The 9,677-nt window shown below is 46.1% G+C and overlaps 1 protein-coding gene across 4 annotated transcripts in view; it reads right to left on the bottom strand.

Annotated features, from left to right (window-relative positions):
• Positions 1 to 8,333, bottom strand: part of Stau1 (staufen double-stranded RNA binding protein 1) — a 45,806-nt gene extending 37,473 nt beyond the window's left edge. For 2 of the 4 annotated variants that reach the window (XR_015683446.1, XR_015683445.1), the window contains exon 1: positions 8,099 to 8,333. The gene's annotated coding sequence lies outside the window, so the exon portion shown is untranslated. 4 annotated transcript variants of the gene reach the window in all.
• Between the last annotated feature and the right edge of the window lie 1,344 nt (positions 8,334 to 9,677).

The following is a 9,677-nucleotide window of genomic DNA, read 5'->3' on the forward strand; positions in this document are numbered from 1 at the left end:
AATATTCCAATAAAGTATTTCAAAGTAACGAATACATACATACATACATACATATATACACACAAGAAAGGTAGATGGAGCCTAAGTTACCAAAGGTTGACCTGTGGTATCCACATGCATGATACACACATGCACACACAGATTTTCAGCCAAAAGTGGTGAATACCTGTAATTTCGTATTCCAGAAGCATAGGAAAAAGGATCACTGACTCAAGGCCAGCTTGAGCTACAGAGCAAGTACAATACATGCTTGTTACTTCTTTTTGAAGACATAGTTTCACTAGGTAGACTAGGCTGGCCACAAACTCAAGAGATTCACCTGCCTCCGCTTCCCAAGTGTACACCATTATGCCTACCTCTTTTTGGAGGTAAGGTCTTCTGTGTCTTCCAAGCTTGCTTCAAACTCAAACCAATCTTCCTGCCTTGATGCTAAGGTTGGAGGCATACACCAGCACATGCAGCCACAGCAGTGTTTTCTCAGTAATCAGATAAACATTGCCTGGTTGCTGAAAGGCACAGCAACAGAAAGCCCCTGGCCGTGAGGATGGTGATGCCAAACAGGGAGAGGGCCATGTTAGAACCTTCCTGGAAGGACACCAGCTGTCTCCTCGACTAATCTGTCACACTCAAGTTTGTTAAAAAAAAAAATTTATTGACTATAGTCAAAATTGTTGCTCAAAAACTTACTTTCAGCCAAGCACAGCGGCACACACCTTTCTTTAATCCTTAGAAGACAAAGTGGGCAGATTTCTGAGTTCAAGAGTGCGTTCCAAGACAGCCAGGGAGGGCTACATAGTGAGACCCAGTCTCAAACAGACAACAAAACAAAATAAAAACACAAAGGGAGGGGGCATGGACACACCTTTATTCCCAGCACTCAGGAGGCAGAAGCAGGAAAATCTCTTGAGTTTGAGGCCAACCTGGTCTACAAAGTGAGTTCCGGGACAGCCAGGGCTACACAGAGAAACCTTGTCTGGAAAAACAAACAAACAACAACAACAACGAAGCAAAAAACCAGAAAAAGACTTTTTTTTTCCAATTAATGGGATGGCGGGAGGAGGGGGTGGTCCAATCCCAGTGAACTTTCTAGGGTCAATGTCTACTACTCTTTCTTTCCAAACTGTCCCTAAGTGCCTGGCTAATGTAGTCATTCAGGGTTAAACTGCTTTCTGAATAATTTCTCTTACTTCCTTTGAATCGATCATGGCCTAAACAGGCCTCTGGTTCTCCTCCTAGCCATGTGTCCCCACTGGCTAGTTCTAAGAGGGTAACCAGCAACACCCACTTCCTTTGGCTGTGAGCTGCTACTGAGGTGTGTGAGGTAGATGGCATTCATGGAATCAACTGGAATGGCGCCTATGTCTCTTCCAACACAAAGGTATTAGAGAGGGGTCTGTTCTGGAATAGTGAGGGTATAATACTGCTCAAGTTACTAATTGTCTCCCTCAGGAGCTGGCCTTGTGATCTCCTCAGATCTTGTTTAATTTGTCCCTGTCCTTTTTTGGGGGTGGGGTTGGAGACAGGTCTCACGGAGTGTAGAACAGTCTTATACTTGCTATGCAGCAGAACTGACCTTGAAATCCTGACCCTGTTCCACTTCCACATGTGGGATTACAGGCTTGGGTTACTATGCTTGGCCTGAAATTCATGCTTCCCATAAGTCAAATGAACTGAAGTATAGGTTTTGTTTTTCCAGAATTCCTTGTTAGAAATGGGATGTTACTTGCTAATGCTGTAATGTATAGAATGCTGGGCAGCCCCCGTGTCAGAGAATGACATACCGAGTGAAGGCAGATTAAGCCTGGAGCCCACAATTCTCTATTGCCCAATTTACCAACTCCACCCAGTGAGTGCCACGACCCTTTACCTGGACAACAGGCAAGTAGTCAGGGAGATAAGGCTCCTTCAGACTGCTGCAGAGGAACCTTCACTGTGCAAATGCCGAGCTAGCTTACCGTTTCTACTAGACAGGGTTGTCTGCTGAGGACGGAGGCACTAAATGAAAGAAAAGGAATGCTGAATTTGCATGTACACAGTCTTTTTAAGGTAGCTTTCTTTTTTTCTTTTTTGTCTCTTTTCATGAGTGTGTGCACATGTGTGCGTGTGTGCATATGTGCGTGTTTGCATGCGTCCGTGTGTGTGTTTTGAGTCAGGGTTTCTCTGTGTAATTGGTTGTCCTGGAACTCGAATCTGTAGACCAAGCTAGCCTCAAACTCAAGAAATCTTTCTGCCCCTACCTCCTGAGTGCTGGGATTAAAGGCATGGGCCACCCTTGGTCTAGAAGAGATCAGTAACAGGCAGCTTTCATTTCTTATACAAATGGAACCTTTCGGATGCCTTTTCTGCATCAAATAACTCTACCCAATAATTATTAGGGGGCAGGAGGAGGTGGTTCAGACCTCTGTAGCCCTCCTGTACAACCAGGCTGGTCTGGAACTCAGAAATCTGCCTGCCTCCGCCTCCTAAGTGCCGGGATAAAAGGTGTGCATACCCTACCATGCTTTCTGTCTTTGCTTTCCATGTATAATCTTAATATACAAAGGAACACATGTGACACCAAAGACACCATGAAGCCTCCACTTACAAGGTGACATCACTTTTAAATCAACCTTGTCACTAGTGTGAGAATGAAAATATTCAAAAATAACTTAGGCTTCTGGCAGTAATTTCCTTTTACTCCCTTGAAAACAGTTCCCAGTGGGGCTTTTAGTTCAGAGCCCTGAGCTGTAGAGAAAATGGATGTCTAAGCTGTCATCTGGACCCTCTGACAGCCCCCATGGAGCTGCTCCTACTCCTACCATCTCCTCTTCAGGTAAGAACAAAAAGATTCGGTCAACATTATCCTGGCCCAAACGCTCAACAGACACTTTGCTTTATAAGTAGAGATGTTTCAGTCAAAGCACAGCTGGAAGTAAAAATCAACAAAGCTCTTGACTTTTGAAAAAGATCTGGGGCTGGTCAGCTAAGCAACTCAGGAGGCAGAAGCAGGGCGATCACTACGACTTGAGGCTAGCTTGGTATACACAGCCAAGCCTACCAAGTGAGACCCTATCTCAAAAAGAAAAAAACTAAAAAATAAATAAAGTAAATAAAATCAACCTTAACAGCTGGTGATGTCGCTTATCGGTAGAGCTTTTGCCTATTTTAAGCAAGGCCCTAGGCCCACCTCAGCACAGCAGAACAGCTAAGTTAACAATCCTTAGTGGACATCACGTGGGACAGACAAGTACGTCGTGAAACAGACAAGCACGCCAGTGCAAGTGGAGTTGGTGATGTGGTAAGGAAGGTGGTACTTAAAGGGGCCAGGACTAAAATTTCAGAAACTTTGGTATGTGTTTAAAACTTTGTAATAAAATGTTGGGAGAAAGTAACCACAGCAACTCACAGGTCTTCTCATGTTCGTCCGTCTGTATCTTAGAGCAGCATAAGCACTACAGCTGGGATTCTAGAAAGACGTTTTTTGCTTTTGTTAAAAACAAAAAACACAGAAAATTCCACAAACACTTTATCCATTACAGGTCCCATGTGTTACAAGTCACGGAAATCTTAGTCAACAGTTTGATGTCTCTACAACTTCAGGCTGAAAGAATGCTTTACAAGCAATTCCAAAAGCTGTCATCCAAGGGAAGCAACAGTGACCGTCGCTTAAGATGGCCTGTCTGGAGATCCTAACACCCTAGCTGGGAGGGGTGGTGAGGAAAGCAGTCAGACTATATAACTGTAAACAGATTGTCCAAGACAAAACTAAAAGGTTTATGTATTTCAAAAACCCACAGCCTGGGGAACTGAGCAGGTCAGTTCTGAAGACACTGTGTTCACGTGAGTCCAGGAAAGGTGTCACACTGGGCTCCTACTGTCTGACCTGCCATGATTACAGCAAGAGCAATGCTCTGGTTTGGCTTCAGACTAGGGAATCTGGGATTCAGGAGTCAGGTCCACATATAAACTTAAAATAATATGTATATAAATGAGCTTTCTGGATGCATCTACTCTGAAGAGACTACAAGTACAGTAAAAATTCTAAGTACTCCAAAGTTTTACTTTAAGGCTAATGGGGAAGGACCATTGTTCTTAAATGTTTTATTCCTTCTTAGCCATAAATTCTGGGATTAGGGACAAGATCCTAAATTAATGTGAACAGACATCCCCCTCCCACCACCCAGGCTGGAACAACTGAAACCACAGAACACTGGCACTGTACTGACCAAGCTCTGAGCGAAGAAATAACAAAGTTACAGAGAAAATTGAGCAACGGCAGAACATTTACAACATTCTGGTCAATCTCATCTCTGTAAAAGACCTTTGCTTTCAGACAAGGGAAAATATAGTCTCTAACTTGGAGTTGCATCCTGGTCACAGTGCTAAGGTTCTTAGCATTCAGCCAATCTGTTGTTTGTAAATACCGCACAGCAATTCAACCACTTTTGGGGAGCTTGCAGTAGAGTTTAAGCCTGCAGCCTTGTGTGTGTTAGGCAAGGGCCTACCACTGAGCTATAGCCCTAAGGCCCTTTTCCTTCTACTCTGAGACAGGGTCTTTCTCACCACAGCTGCCCAGGCAGCTGCCTCAGCTTCCCTAATAGCTAGGACTGTATACAGCCTGAGGGTTCTAGAAGGCAAGTTTTGTTTATTTCTCCTTTTTGTTTTGCTTTAGACAGAGTCATCTTTTTGTTGTTGGTTTATGTTTACTGAAAATAGAATTTTCTTTCATACAATAATACAACCTACCCACAGTTTCCCTTCCTTCCACTCCTCCTAACTCACCTCCTCACCTCCTGTTTCCTCCAGAACCTCCCTTTAGAAGACACCAGGCCTCCAAAAGACAACAACTAAACACAACAAAACAAGATATAATAAAGTAAGACAAATGCCCTCCCAAAGCTGGACAAGGCAATCCTACAGGGAGGAAAGAGTCCCAAGAACTGGCAAAAGAGTCAGAGACAAAACTGCTCCCACACCAAGCTAACAGCTACAACATGTTTGCAAAGACCCCAGTGCAGACCATGCAGGCTCAGCCTGTGCAGACCATGCAGGCTCAGCCTGTGCAGACCTTGCAGGCCCAGCCTGCACACATCCTGTTTGGTTGATTCAGTGGGCCTTGCTCTGGTATCCTCCACCCCCTGTGACTCCTACAATTTTTCCTCCCACTCTTCCATGAGGTTCCCAGATCTGAGTGGAAAAAGCAGATACAGACCTCAAATTTAGACTCTCTGTCGGTCTCTGTGTAATGTCTGGCTATACAGAGCCTACCTCTGAACAGTCCCTAAACAAACAATTCTGCTAACAGCGCCAAGAATATCCTTTACCATATCACTAATATGACAGATCCAGTGAGGTAACAGTTAAGGCTGTGACAGAGAACCTGAGGTTGTCTTGGTTTTTTTTTTTTTTTTCTCTTCTTTTCTTTTTTTCCAGAGCTGGGGACTGAACCCAGGGCCTTGTGCTTGCTAGGCAAGCGCTCTACCACTAAGCTAAATCCCCAACCCCAGTTGTCTTGTTTTTAAGTATTAAAGTTGAATGCTATAGAGGGCACTGTGTATTTGGTCACCCAGCTTTGATAATTATTAACTCATAGTTAAGGTCCATCTTGTCTCTTCTTGAACTCCCTCCTTTAAACTAGCTTGTTTTGAAAACAAATCCTAAATCTATCATAATCTTAGTCATTTTGACTTTAACCAGGTCATATCAGGCTGACTGTTAATCTGTCAATGAAATGACATTTCTTGTATACTAGAACTGACTGCGCTTTCTCTTTTTTTTTTTTTTTTTTTCTTTCTTTTGGGGTCTGGTTTCTTGGCTGACATATGATTAATACACAGCAGGAAAACAGCTGCAGAATTAGCGGACTCCCCTTCTCTAGGAGAATGCCACTTTTCAGCCCAGATTTCAGCCTTACTCCTTAAGGACTGAATCAACAGTTCCTGAACTATTAATGACTAATTGAAAAGCAGACAAATATTGAATGCCTTTGATCCCAGGACTCCTCCAAAGGCAGAGGCAGGGTGACCTCTCTGTCCAAGGCCAGCCTGGTCTACAAAGCAAGTTCCTGGACAGTCAGGGCTATGTTACCCAGAGAAACCCTGGTCTCTAAAAACAAAAAAATCCAAAACAAACAAACAAACAAAGAGAAAAGCCATTACACTCAACAATGGACGCTAGAAACTATTTCCTGACATTACAAAAACACTAGGAAGATGTCAAAAACACAGACACAGCCATGCAATATCAGATGGGTGTGATATAAACATTCTCCACTTATTAAAGAAACTTACTGCCTAAAACAATCTGCCGAGAGGCTGAAGAGATGAGTAGCCCAGGAAAGGCAGCAACCCTCAGAGTCTGTTCCAGGAAATTAGGTAGAGAGCCGTCAAGGAAGACAAGACACCAGAAGTTGACCTCCGGCCTCCATGTAGAAGAGCATTGAGCACAGAAAACACACACTGAATTGCTCTTATAAATCTGCTCCTGTACCAGCTGTGTTTCTTTAAGGAGGAGGACACCTATGACACTAAGCACAGATTTAAAAACAAAAACAAGGGGTTGGGGATTTAGCTCAGTGGTAGAGCGCTTACCTAAGAAGCACAAGGCCCTGGGTTCGGTCCCCAGCTCCGAAAAAAAGAACCAAAAAAAAAAAAAAAAAAAAAAAAAAAAAGAGTACTTAATCTTACTAAAGAAAAGAGAAAGGCTGAGTCAGAATAAAGAGTCTACTAAAAGTTCACTAGAATGACCAAGACTTCTCCCTCCACACTCCCCAAATGTATTTTTAGTTTTTACTTCAACAAGTAGTGATGTAATTTGCATTTGGTAAGCACAGATCCCTGAAAGACCAAAATCCTAGTTTAAATCTCTTCCAACACTTCCAATTCTCAAGAATTACAGTTACCCAGACTGGGCTACAGAGCAAGTTCCAGGACAGCCTGGGCTGCACAGAGAAACCACATCTCAGAAAAAAACAAACAAGCAAGCAAAAAAACAGAAACAGAATTTCAGCTATAAGCAGTTGAAAATAGTGACCTTTAAAAGGCACACAATACATGGGCAAAATGCAAAAGGGTACAAGATAAAGCTTCAGACCAGCAATACTGCCACAAGGACGGAGGTGCGGCCAGAGTTTAAGGGAAACGGATAGGTACCGGGAGTGAAATCGAAGCTCAGCTAAAGAAAGTGAAGAACTACAGATGTGGACCAAGAAAGCACGGTTTTAGCATCTTTGCATACTCCACCTCCAGAACCTGACACACAAGAGGGCTCCAAAAAGGTCTGCTGAACCCAAGGGGAGCTTATGCCAGCAACTTTCTCATAAAAAGGAATGACAATAACGTTCTGGGTGGTGGCAAGGAAACATGGGACAGGTTGCGGAGCCTACGGGAGCCAGTGAAGTGCCTGAAACTGGTTCTACAGAAAGGATGGCTTTACATCCATAACCTGTCTGCTACAGTGTCCCCATTAAGCGCGCGCCCCTTTCTGGTGCCAAGCAAGCACAATGCCCAGGCACTGGCAGTGGGCACGAGGGATTCTTCTGCCTCGGAGAAAACCCAAATGGGAAGGTAGGTCAACTTCTGTCCAGTCTGAAGCCTAAATTATACTTTCATACCACGTTAATAAATTATGCAAACGGTTTATTGGGACACGGTGTGGGTCTGGCACACTGATAAGCGCTTTACACGCCCCATTTCACTGCAACTTCACAGCCTGAAGAGGCAGGGACGGGGTTGGGACAGGATTAATACTCTTCCCCCTCCTTTTCCCCCTCACAACAGAGACACAAAGAGTACGAAGTGACTTGCTAAGGGGACAGAGCCGGGAATTGGCACCTTATCCCACAGCTCCGCAGTGGCCGCAACACTGTGCACAGCACCGAAACCTGGTGGCCTGCCGACCGGCCCAGCCCCTGCCCGCGACCCCCGCGTTAACTCCCGCACTGGGCCCACGAGCAGCGCGGAGGGCCCGCCTCCTCCGGGAAGGCCCCGCGGGCGGAGATGAGCCTGGGCCGCAGCTCCCGCGCCCTCGAGGCCTAGCCCACCCGCCGCCCACCTCCCGCTGACGCCGTGCCTGCGTGGGTCCTTCCGCGGCTCGGCCCGGCCCGACCCGAGCGCCTTACCTGGCTGCTTCCCCAGAGCTCGTCCCGGGGCCGGCGGTATTGGGCGGCGGCGAGGAAGAAAAGCAAAAGAAGAGGGCGAGGAAAAAAAGACCGGGGGAGGGAAGAGACGGAGTGGCTGCGGAGAAGGCGGGCGCCGCCGGGCCGGGGGTCAGAAGAAGGGGGAGCGCACACAGACGCGACGACAGCCAGCGCAAACGCTGAAGAGTGGCTCGGCGCCTGCAGCCCGGCAGGAAGTGACGGGGGAGGGGCCGCGCCCGCCCCCGGCCCCCGCCCGCCTCCATGCCGGCCCCACCCCCCCCACCGTGGCAGGAACCACAAGTCCCAGCAGGCGCCGCGTCCAGCATGCGCTCTCTAGGCACGTAAGACCAACGGGGGCCAGGCACCGCTGCGTTGAGTCCAAGGTGTACTGGGAGTTGTAGTTTCCCAGGAGCTCCGGTTCGGCAGGGAAAGCAGGCCTAACTTCCTTTCTTGTCCAGGCTTTATGTTTCCTTCCTGCGTTCACTCCTTCTTCCTATACTAACATTTGTTAACCTGCTGCTGTGTGCAAGGTCAGAAACTGAAAATACAGTGAGAATGCACAAGTCCCGGCCCTCATGGAGTTTACATTCTACTGGGGAAAGCACAGTAAATGAAGTCTGATTCTGTTTTAAGACAAGCACCAAGTACTTTCTGGTTGCTTTCACGGAGCTCTAAACTGAGTGTGCTTCTGTGGACAAGAGGCTGGTGTTGGTTTCTTTGATGTGGTCCTGGAGATTGAAGCAAACTTCTAGCACTGAGCTCCATCTCCCACTCATGATGTAACTTTTCTATTCGCCCTCTTGGGTTTTCTTAATTTTCTTGCGCGCGTGTGCGTGTATGTGTGAGTGTGCATGGTATGTATGAGCGTGTGAGTTCAGGTGTCCACTGAGTCCAGTGCTGTCACTTCCTGCCTGGTGCAGGAGTTATAGGCGGTTGTGAGACAGGTCCTCTTCAAGAATAATAACTGCTCTTAACTGATAGCCATCTCTCCAGCCCTGTAACAGCCCTCTTATGGGAGGCAGGGGAGAGAGGTCTTTAGTACTAGAAAGATGGGATCCTTGTCAGAGGTTATGGGATCCTCTGCGGCTTATTTTAAGTGATGCCTGTGATTGAAGCACCTAGGTAGACATCATAGCTAGATACCCAAGGCTCTAGGTTCCATCTCTACCCCAAAAGTACACACACACACACACACACACACACACACACACACACACACACAGAAAAAACCCTAGCCAGGTGGTAGTGGCACAGACATTTTAATCTCAGCCCTTGGAGAGGCAGAGAGAGGTGGATCTCTTGAGTTCCAAAACAGCCAGGGCTACAGACAGAAACTCTGTCTCAAAAAAACAAAAAATTAAATAAATAAATAAATAAATAAATAAATAAATAAATAAATAGTTTGCCTAACAACTCAGTCTCCTTGCCACAGCACTGTGGCTGACTTTGCATGAATTCACAATGCTATCTGCTGTAGCTAGAGAGACCCTCCTCTGACTTACCCAGATCTTGGGAGACTCTTTTATCCCAATCAGGTCTCCTTAGTTTGCTTCTTGTAAAA

Source organism: Rattus norvegicus, chromosome 3 (assembly GCF_021556685.1).
Source record: "Rattus norvegicus strain SHRSP/BbbUtx chromosome 3, alternate assembly SHRSP_T2T, whole genome shotgun sequence".
Classification (NCBI taxonomy): Eukaryota; Metazoa; Chordata; class Mammalia; order Rodentia; family Muridae; genus Rattus; species Rattus norvegicus.